Source organism: Bidens hawaiensis, unplaced genomic scaffold (assembly GCF_021521415.1).
Source record: "Bidens hawaiensis isolate Kalapana, Puna unplaced genomic scaffold, B.hawaiensis_p1.1 tig00031785_1, whole genome shotgun sequence".
Classification (NCBI taxonomy): Eukaryota; Viridiplantae; Streptophyta; class Magnoliopsida; order Asterales; family Asteraceae; genus Bidens; species Bidens hawaiensis.
In genome coordinates, this window is record NW_027505222.1 from 64,158 (window position 1) to 74,262 (window position 10,105).

General features: G+C 34.7%; 1 pseudogene; it reads left to right on the plus strand.

Moving 5' to 3' along the window:
* The first annotated feature begins 70 nt into the window (after positions 1–70).
* LOC143611609 (putative F-box/FBD/LRR-repeat protein At5g22670) lies at positions 71–4,527 on the plus strand (annotated as a pseudogene).
* The last annotated feature ends 5,578 nt before the right edge of the window (positions 4,528–10,105 follow it).

The window sequence follows — 10,105 nt, forward strand, 5'->3', positions numbered from 1 at the left end:
TAGGTATTGGCATTAATTTGATCTTTTATGTTTGATATTTTTTTTAGGAAGCAAATTAAGAAGCTAAACAATGAGCTCGGAGAATGTAGTCGACAGGCTTAGCAAGCTGTCTGAAGAGATTGTTTCACATATACTCCCTTCAATGCCTACAAAATTGGCCATACGAACTAGCATTTTATCAAAAAGATGGTAGTTTTGCAAATCATCCAAACTTAATTTATTTCGATTGCACTTGCATACTACCTTTGTTCTAGACTCAAGCGTATTAAAATGGATTGATAAGGTGGTGGGGTTAAACGTTCGTGAGCCTGACATTCAACTTCTCTTGCTTAAGAAGTTGCCTTTAAGTTTTTTGACTTGCAAAACACTCACAAAATTAAGAATAGATTATGCATCTCCTGATTACTCTCTTTGGGAGGCTTCAGCCCCGGTCAATCTTCCTTGCTTGAAAACCCTTGACATTGTTGTTTTTACCAACCCGTGTGTCGATGCAATTAAACTCATCAATGGCTGCCCAGTACTTGAATATTTATCTTTGAAAGTTAAACAGTGCTTAGACGGAGAAGAAGATTACATATTCAATATCCCTACTTTGAAACGATTGAAGCTAATATTTGAATATGTTGCGAATGAAGTTATAAACAAAGTTGTTTTATGTGTCCCTAATCTTGAATATCTATTTGTTGGAGGATATTTGTTCTCGCTTTTTGTAATGGAAGATGTGCCATGTCTCGTCGAGGTGTTTGTTTCATTTAGTCTTTTAAAATTCGATCATAGGTGGTTTCAGCTTCTAAAGGGATTAAATGGAGTTAAATCCTTTTCAGCTCAACGGGTAGATTCTTTTGTTGAACTCCAAAGCCCAATCACTTCACCTCTGCCCATCCTTCCGAATATTAAGTACTAGTTGAGGCCCGTGTATTACACGGGTAATTGATGAAAGATTTAAACTTTAACCATAAGTGAAATATATTCAACAAATTGATCATATATTGTTAATACAATTACAATTAACATTAAAATTAAAGAAATTAGATAACTAAGATTACACAAATATGTTACAAATAAGTAAAAACTTCATTTTACACAAAATTCGTGATTGCATTAGTAGGTATACATTGTTTATCAAAAATCAAAATCTTTAGTCCATGTCTGCTTATAATTTTTAATAAGGTAACATATAGGTCTGTTTATAACTCTCGATATAGCCATGTATAGCTGTCCGTGTGACAAAAAAGGTTCTCCAAATACATACCAACTCTAGATAAATGATAATATATCCATGAAAGTATTCAAAAAACAATTCATACATATAAAATATCATAGCTTTTAATCAATTAATATGATATCATTTGAGAACATTTGCTCATGTTTATAAAAAAACACGATTATCCCAAAAATCATATTACCTACACTTTGATGTTCTAATCATCCTTAAAATCTTTAGAATTTGAAATTGATTGATCATGATAAATTTGTTGTCATTAATATTCTGTGTATGACAAAATTTTAATTGATTTTATATTTTATAACTAAAAATTGTATAATCAAACAACATAAGAACCGAAAATTAAACTATAACAAAATGATTTGTTTCATTCATATGAATGTAATTGCCAGTTAAATGGCAAACACATACTAACCTTATGACCATGTTCAAATAATAGTGATTATTATTTCTTAAAAGATTTTAGAAGATTTAAAGTTGCATAAAGTGAAGGTAGTATTGTTATATATAATAGTTGGAAGTAGGACTGCCATTTTTACCCGTAATCTGAAACCCAACCCAAGAAAACCTGAACCCAAATTAACCCGACACGAGAAACTCGAGCCTAAGAAAATACTAACTCGAACCTGAACCGAAGTAATTCGTGTTGGTTCTTGGGTCAAAATTCTAGGTTTCGGTTCATCAAAAATAAACTTTTAGTTTTTAAATCATATATATTTTTAGGTATTAAAGGCTAAGACTTAGTCGCTGGCGTTATCAGGATTTAGTCCAAGTCGATTGTTCTCATTCCACATATAATGAATCGATTGTTTATATTTTATTATTTTGAATATAAACCATAATAAACACTTTAATTATGTCCTAACCAACATGTAACACTAACATAACCTCAATTCGTTGTATTTGAATAAAAATAATTAATAAGGTAATATAATATATGAATTATGTAAATAACTGATGAAAATGATAATTTAGGTTTCAATATCCTAAATGATTTTTGGGAAACGAAAATAATGGAATGAGACTGAACCAATTTTTTTGGTTTAAAATATCAAATGCTTTTAATTAAGTAATTTATCTTATAAGACATATTAAATTAAATATAGTTGAATGTATAGAAAAAGTATAAATCAAGTCATAAAACATATGTCTCTGAAGCATTTTGGTCTGAATTATGGAAGAAAATACTGAAAACTAAATATTTATATACTATTGCTAAAACCCTTTATACTACACAAAAGAGTCATATAAATAGATGACAGATAGTTCATAGAGTAAATCGTTATACATATAGATTATAATTATACTATTCAACTTCAATGATTTAATGCTAAACACCTAGATATATATGTATAATATGTATTCTTCACGTTTATAATATTTATACAAAATGTTTGTACAAAATTAAGAAAATACACATTTCATGAGTTTAAATGCATATGAGAAAATTTTAATTCCAAATTTGAAACTAATCTTATATATAAAATTATGCACTACTGTTTGAATCTCTGCTTAAATATTTGTAGTTTACTGTACAAATTAAAATTCTTCGACAATAATGCACCTTTATTTTTTTTAATTTGCTATTACTTGTGACTTTCAAATTTTGTTCTAACAGGTCTGCAACTTCAATTTTGATATTTCCTTATTTAACTATTAATGCTAATGACTAATTCAATTAGTATTTACATTTAATAAACATAAACTTGGATTCATATATTTTGAAATGATTTAAAAAATAAGGACTATATATGAAAATTTGTTGAAAAATGGTGAGGAGGGCTATGAGGTTGACAAGTGGCAAAAGTTGGAGTCTTTTATTATAGGAAAATTGGATTCTAATAATCCAAACTATCACTTAGTGGCCAAAATTAATTCCAACTAACAATCTAGCTAGTGTTAATCCCAACTTTCAACTTTGTTACCAACAACGATCCCACACTAACGAATCTTTAACTCCGTTTATTTTTATTTACACAAATAGTCCCTGTTGTATAGACAGGAAAAAAAAACCGTGAATCGTTATGGAATATGGATATATCATATATGTTTCTCATTTTTTCTGTAATTCCGGCCACCACAACCACCGGCCGCAACAACCACCCACCATAGTGCATCAGCATCATCGTTTACTTTCTTCCTCATGCACATATGCTAATCAATGAAATGACTAACTCTGTTGGTGATAATTTAATATCAAACTGTTGCTAAAATTAAAAATTACAATGTTTCTTGTGATTCTTCTCAAACTGATGCATAACACACAAATGTCTTGAATAGAGAGAATCTCTACACATTATCTATAAAACAAAAATCCCTAATAATTTCATGTCGTCGGGCACCCCTAACAAGTTCCACCAATCGCCCTACACCGCTCATCGCTTCCGTTGACGCTCGTGCATATTGTGGAAATTCAATCACATCAGATTCAGATTTCCTCATGAGGAACGGCTCCTCCGGCTCGTGATTTTGGTCGCTGAGTAAATTGGAAGAAGGAGCTCAGATTTCAGGCGTGAAAGAAGGAAAGCGGTGGTTCAGGCCGCCACAGCGGCCGACAATTGTGGTGGTCGGAAATACAGAGAAAGTGAAATGCAGATCTGTGATAATTTGTAATATGTCTATACAATAGGGACTATTTGTGTAATTAAAAATAAACGGAGTTAAAGATCCGTTAGTATGGGATCGTTATTGGTAACAAAGTTGAAAGTTGGGATTAACACTAGCTAGATTGTTAGTTGGGATTAATATTGGCCAATAAGTGATAATTTGGATTATTAAAATCTAATTTTCCTTTATTTTTTATAATAGATAGATTTGAAGTTAAAGGAATTTCATGATCCGAGAGTTATCCTTCAATTTCTTGAAAGTTCTCCTGAGTTAACACATTTGTGTATTGAAAATACTGATGACATGATTTTCAAGGTTTCATGATTTTTCTTTTTTGAACTTGTTTACGTTCTTTTTATCTATTTTAGATTACTGAGTTTAATCCTATCTTATGTTTGTTAAAAGCAGAAGTCTGTAGAATCTCCTTTAATTGAACTTAAGTTGGTTCCCGCTTGTATGCTAACAAATCTTACAACCATCAAGCTTTCAACACGCGAGTGGCAAAAGTGTGCTATGGATTTCTGGAATACATGTTGGGGAATGCAGAGGTTTTAAAGACAGTAATAATCACATGGGAAAACTTATGCAAAGAAGAAGAAATGCGGTTGTGTGCCCAATTGCTTAGTTTTCCAAGGGCTTCCGGGTATTGTGAAATCCATTTTGTTGGAAATTGTTCTTTGTCTACTGATATTTAACTAAGAGGTTTGTAAGACGAACCATATTCAATGGCTTTTATCAGTCTTCGTTGTGAACGTTATACCATGCATTAAAGTTGATCTAATCAAGATAAGATGGTTCGTTATGTCCAAGTAGCTGTATCCCATTTTGTGTCTCTTGCTTGGCTGTTTGGAGATATGATTCTTAGTCTTACATATCACAAGTGATGGTGTTTCTTTTTCTATTAACACGCTCACATTATGCGCAGAACAGTTAATTTCATAAATTTTCAGAGCATTGCAAGACTCCAGAAAGAAGTATTAATGCATTAAAACTGATGATGTTACTGTTTTGCCGATTGTTTTTGTATTAAGTCATTGCCTTTGTGATTAGATAGGGTGCGGAAGAATGAAATTTGGACGCTTTGAATTGTTAATTACAACTTTTAGCCATGAAATTGACCTTATCATACCTGGTTGTTTGAATATTGTATTAACAATTTCATCTACGCCTCATAGGTAAGAACCAAGTAGATGTTCCTTAACGAGACTAGGATCTCCATGATGCTACAGTTTCATACTTCTTTCGGATGTAATTTGGACGCTTTATTCATGGAAACTTTAAAAAATCTAACCCGAAAATGACCACAAGTCAATATGGTTAACAGGTTGCCATGGCAACTTATATTAAGTTCAAACTGCTATCTTAACCAAAATATAGCTTTTTAAATTAAAAGCATAAGGGAACCAAAAATACTATAGTCACTTGCACAGGTTAGCCAAAATTCAAACTGGCGTTATGTTTTGAAAAATGATATGCATCAAGTTGGGACAACAGGAGAAAAAAATCATAACGTCAAAGGTCAAAAAAAGAATGCTGGGCAAAGCGTTAGGCCGAGGGTAGTGGGACGCGGCTGGCCCAGCGTGGACGACTTGGCCTCCGCGCACACCACTACACCCTTGCCATGGACGGGGCGCGGACGGCGGACGTGGACGTGACCGCGGGGCAAACTAGCCGTTGGCTAGCTAGTGGGGATAATAAAAAAATAGCCGTTGGCTATATATTAAAAAAAAGTTTTTTTATAATTACAAACCCTACCATTCTCACTATAAATAACGATCCCATTTTATAAAAATAACACACCATTCTCACTCCATTTCTCTCTAATAATTTAAAAACATCTCTAAGTTTCTCAATTAATTTAAAACCATGTCAGGTTATGGTAATATCAACACACAACCGGAGCTGGCTAAACCAGCAGAACAATCCCACAAAGGTAAGGAGAAGAAAACCGGAGAAGCGGGATTGGTGAAGCTCGAGATACAATTTAACGAATTGTCAAGTAGCTTCCTCTCGATTAGTGAAGCTCGACATACAAAAAATCGGTTCAAGATTTTGGCATTTCTAGCCAAAGACTTTAGCCACATATCGTCATCCGACCACGCAACAATGGAGGAAGAAAAAGATCGTATTCGGAAGTAATTAGCAAAAAAATAAAAACGCTTTTTTAAGTATTTTAAATTTATGTTTTTATTTTCCTTTTTATTTAGAGAATATTCCAATTTGACTCCCTACAATATATCGTCGGGAGATGGAATAGCCACTGAAAACGAAATTGCGCATTATAGACGTCTGTCATATTTGGGCGGGACAATCTGTGCCCTTCCGTCATATATTTCTGTTAATGACCGTTGAGAAGTAGGGTGTTTTAGACTTTTTACAAATACAAAATTGGTTGGTCAGTTTGTGCCCTTCTGATTATTAAATTTTCAAAAGCTTGAAAAAACCAGCTTGCCGGGAAAAATGGTAGTCCGACCACCGGGTATTTTCTTCTTCCTCCTTCCTCCGTTTTCCTTACCCCCATTCTCCACCACAACTTCCTCCCCTCTTTCCTTCTTTTCCTTACCCCTCTCAACTTCCTTCCTCTATACTCAATATATATATATATACATACATACATACCTCCATCTTCATCCAAGACCATCCACTCAAAACCGAAGCCACCGTAGCCACCTCCACCTCGGCCATCGGCTCCCACCATCGCCCCCGGCACCTCCATCGGCTCCCATCGTCGCTCCCGGCACCTCCATCGGCTCCCACCCTAGCCACCTCCACCGTCGCTCCCGGCACCCGGCTCCGCTACGATGGTTGTAACCATCACCCTAAACTTCAATCGGGCTCTGTTAGGAGTCCCGATTGACGTGAATTTGCGATTACAGTTCCGTAATCGATCACTTGAAGTTAGTTTTTTGTTCACATTTGCTGGCCAAAACCAAATTAACTATAACCGGACGTGGCATCTTGGACCGCGTCTCCGTATGCTACCATTGTAAAATCCCGAAGTTTATAATTTGGGTGAATAATTATTTAGTATGTTATGTATGTAAAATCCTGAATTTTATAATTCGGGTGTTTTGATATATGTATTTTGTGTTCGTGTTATATATATAAAAAAATGTTTGTCTTCATTGTGTTGGGGTTCGGGTTTAATGTTCGCTAAAAAACGGGCCGTTTTGGTTGTTTCGGGTTAGAATTTGGTTAAAAAACGGGCAGTTTTGGTTGTTGCGGTTTACAAGTTTGTTAAAAAAACGGGTCGTTTTGGTTGTTTCGGGTTAAAATTTTGTTAAAAAACGGGCCGTTTTGGTTTTTTCGGGTTAAAAGTTTGCTAAAAAAACGGGTCGTCTTGATTGTTTTGGGTTAGAATTTGTTAAAAAAACGGGCTATTTTGGTTGTATCGGGTTAGAATTTGGTTAAAAAATGGGCCGTTTTGGTTGTTTCGGGTTAAAATTTTGCTAAAAACGGGCCGTTTTGGTTGTTCCGGGTTAGAATTTTGGTAAAAACGGGCCGTTTTGGTTGTTTCGGGTTAAAAGTTTGTTAAAAAACGGGCCGTTTTAGTTATTTCGGGTTAAAAGTTTGTTAAAAAACGGGCCGTTTTGGTTGTTTCGGGTTAAAAGTTTGTTAAAAAGCGGGCCGTTTTGGTTGTTTCGGGTTGAAAGTTTGCTAAAAAACGGGCCGTTTTGGTTGTTTCGGGTTAGAATTTGGTTAAAAAACGGGCCGTTATGGTTGTTTCGGGTTAGAATTTGGTTAAAAAACGGGCCGTTATGGTTGTTTCGGGTTAAAAGTTTGTTAAAAAAACGGGCCATTTTGGTTGTTTCGGGTTAAAAGTTTGCTAAAAAAACGGGCCGTTTTGGTTGTTTCGGGTTAGAATTTGGTTAAAAAACGGGCCGTTATGGTTGTTTCGGGTTAAAAGTTTGTTAAAAAAACGGGCCATTTTGGTTGTTTCGGGTTGAAAGTTTGCTAAAAAACGGGCCGTTTTGGTTGTTTCGGGTTAGAATTTGGTTAAAAAACGGGCCGTTATGGTTGTTTCGGGTTAAAAGTTTGTTAAAAAATGGGCCTTTTTGGTTGTTTCGGGTTAAAAGTTTGCTAAAAAAACGGGCCGTTTTGGTTGTTTCGGGTTAGAATTTGGTTAAAAAACAGGCCGTTTTGATTGTTTCGGGCTAAAAGTTTGTTAAAAAACGGACCGTTAAAAGTTTGTTAAAAAACGGGCCGTTTTGGTTGTTTTGGGTTAAAAGTTTGCTAAAAAACGGGCCGTTTTGGTTGTTTCGGGTTAAAAGTTTGCTAAAATACGGGCCGTTTTGGTTGTTTCGGGTTCGGATTTTGCTAAAAAAAACGGGGCGTTTTGGTTGTTACGGGTTAAAATTTTGCTAAAAAAAAGGGTCGTTTTGGTTGTTTCAGGTTTAAATTTTTGTTAAAAAAAACGGGCCGTTTTGGTTGTTTCGGGTTTAAAGTTAGCTAAAAAACGGGCCGTTTTGGTTGTTTCGGGTTAGAATTTTGCTAAAAAACGTGATTGGTGTATTTATTGGGTGTTAATCTTTTTTCCATTTCGATTCGCTATGTTTTAGGATAATCTTTCTGCATATTTGGATCAATTAGTATGTTTTAAGAAGCTGTAATTTATAAACTTTGGTATATGGAGATGATGATGAGGAAGTGATGAATATATATTTCATATTGTATATGTTTGACAAACATTAGTTTAGTTCAAATGGTAGGTTTTGTTTGTTGTTAAACTAGAGGGAGGGGGTTTGAACCCTAGGCACTACATGATTTTGAAATATTAGTTTTAGAATTAATTATAGACTCAGGGATAAAATGGTAATTTCAACATTTTTTGGTCAGTCAACTAACGGTCAACATGATGGAAGGACACATACTGACCCGCCCAAATATCAAAGACGCCCAAATGCGCAATTTCGTTTTCAGTGGCTATTCCGTCTCCCGACGATATATTTCAGGGAGTCAAATTGGAATTTTCTCTTTTATTTAAGTTTTAATGAAATATTTTAATTTAGTATTTTTGTGTTTAACAAAAAAAAAAGAATCAATCAAGCCCCGAATCATCTGGACCACTATACCCTCTGGAGCTTGATCTTGTGCCACGTCAACGCCTACATGGCGTAAATATATTAAATCACTTGGACTTGGATCAAGCCCCACTACCCTTAGCCTTAAAAATATGCAAATGATAAAATGACAAGAAGATAAATCTAGTCAACAAATCAAGTATAGTAAATATATTTGGGATGACAAAAAATAAGTCAGAGCTGATATGTGGTTCTCAATAACAAAATGGACTGCTGGATGGTGTTGGAACTTGGTAGCATTCAAAGTCTTACCGTCAAGATATAGTTGTTAAAAAGATGTCATATTGCTCATTGTTTGACATTTTAGCGGTTATGTCGGTTTAAGGGAGAGGTATATGATGTGGTTCTTGATCGATTCATAGGAAATAAGATAGAAGTCATGCGTAGTTTAGAGAGAGAGTTGGACTAATTTCATATTTTCACTCATAAGAAACCAAGATTCTTAGCACGTAGCCTTCTAAAGGCTTACGGTAAACCAGACCACCTTGTTTATGTAAGTTATCAAAATAAGTTCCTTGCCATTCACAATTCCAATATGGATACATATACATGTTTGCTTAACGGACTTACTCTAACTAAGGACACTAGAAAATAAACCAATTACACTGAGCGCAACGGAGTCATGAACAAACAAGAATAGCCACTTCATTTTCTATGTTGTTCACGTTCCTCCCCACGTGGGAAGTAGCAAGAGCCTTTATCTAATCTACTATTGAACCATCTCACCTAAAAGTCAGTCGCCACCTTAAGGCATGCCTTGACTCCAAGAGCTAACTCGATGGGACTTGCTTTCCAAAAGAGAAGACGAAGATAGATAGTGGTAAATGGCTATTAAACACATGAATGTGTTATCAAGTAGCTTTGCAGATTAACTAGATTTAAACTAAATGCAGAAATTAATCACAATGTTTTGGTTGTTTGGTTTGATTAACTAAAAGCACTTAACAAAGTTTTAAATCAGAGATGAGAGGAATCGGTTTCAGGTTTCTATAAATGTTATTATGAAAATTTAATCTGAGATGAACTACATAGAAATAGTTCATGCTTACGCGATTGATTGTTTAGAAAAGGGGACTAAGTACTTGGATTATAAAACGCAAGGTGGTCACCCGATTATCAGTTAATATATCCAACCCCGAATCCCTCCCGATAAATCTCGATTGCTTATGTCACCAAGAATACGAAATTTAAC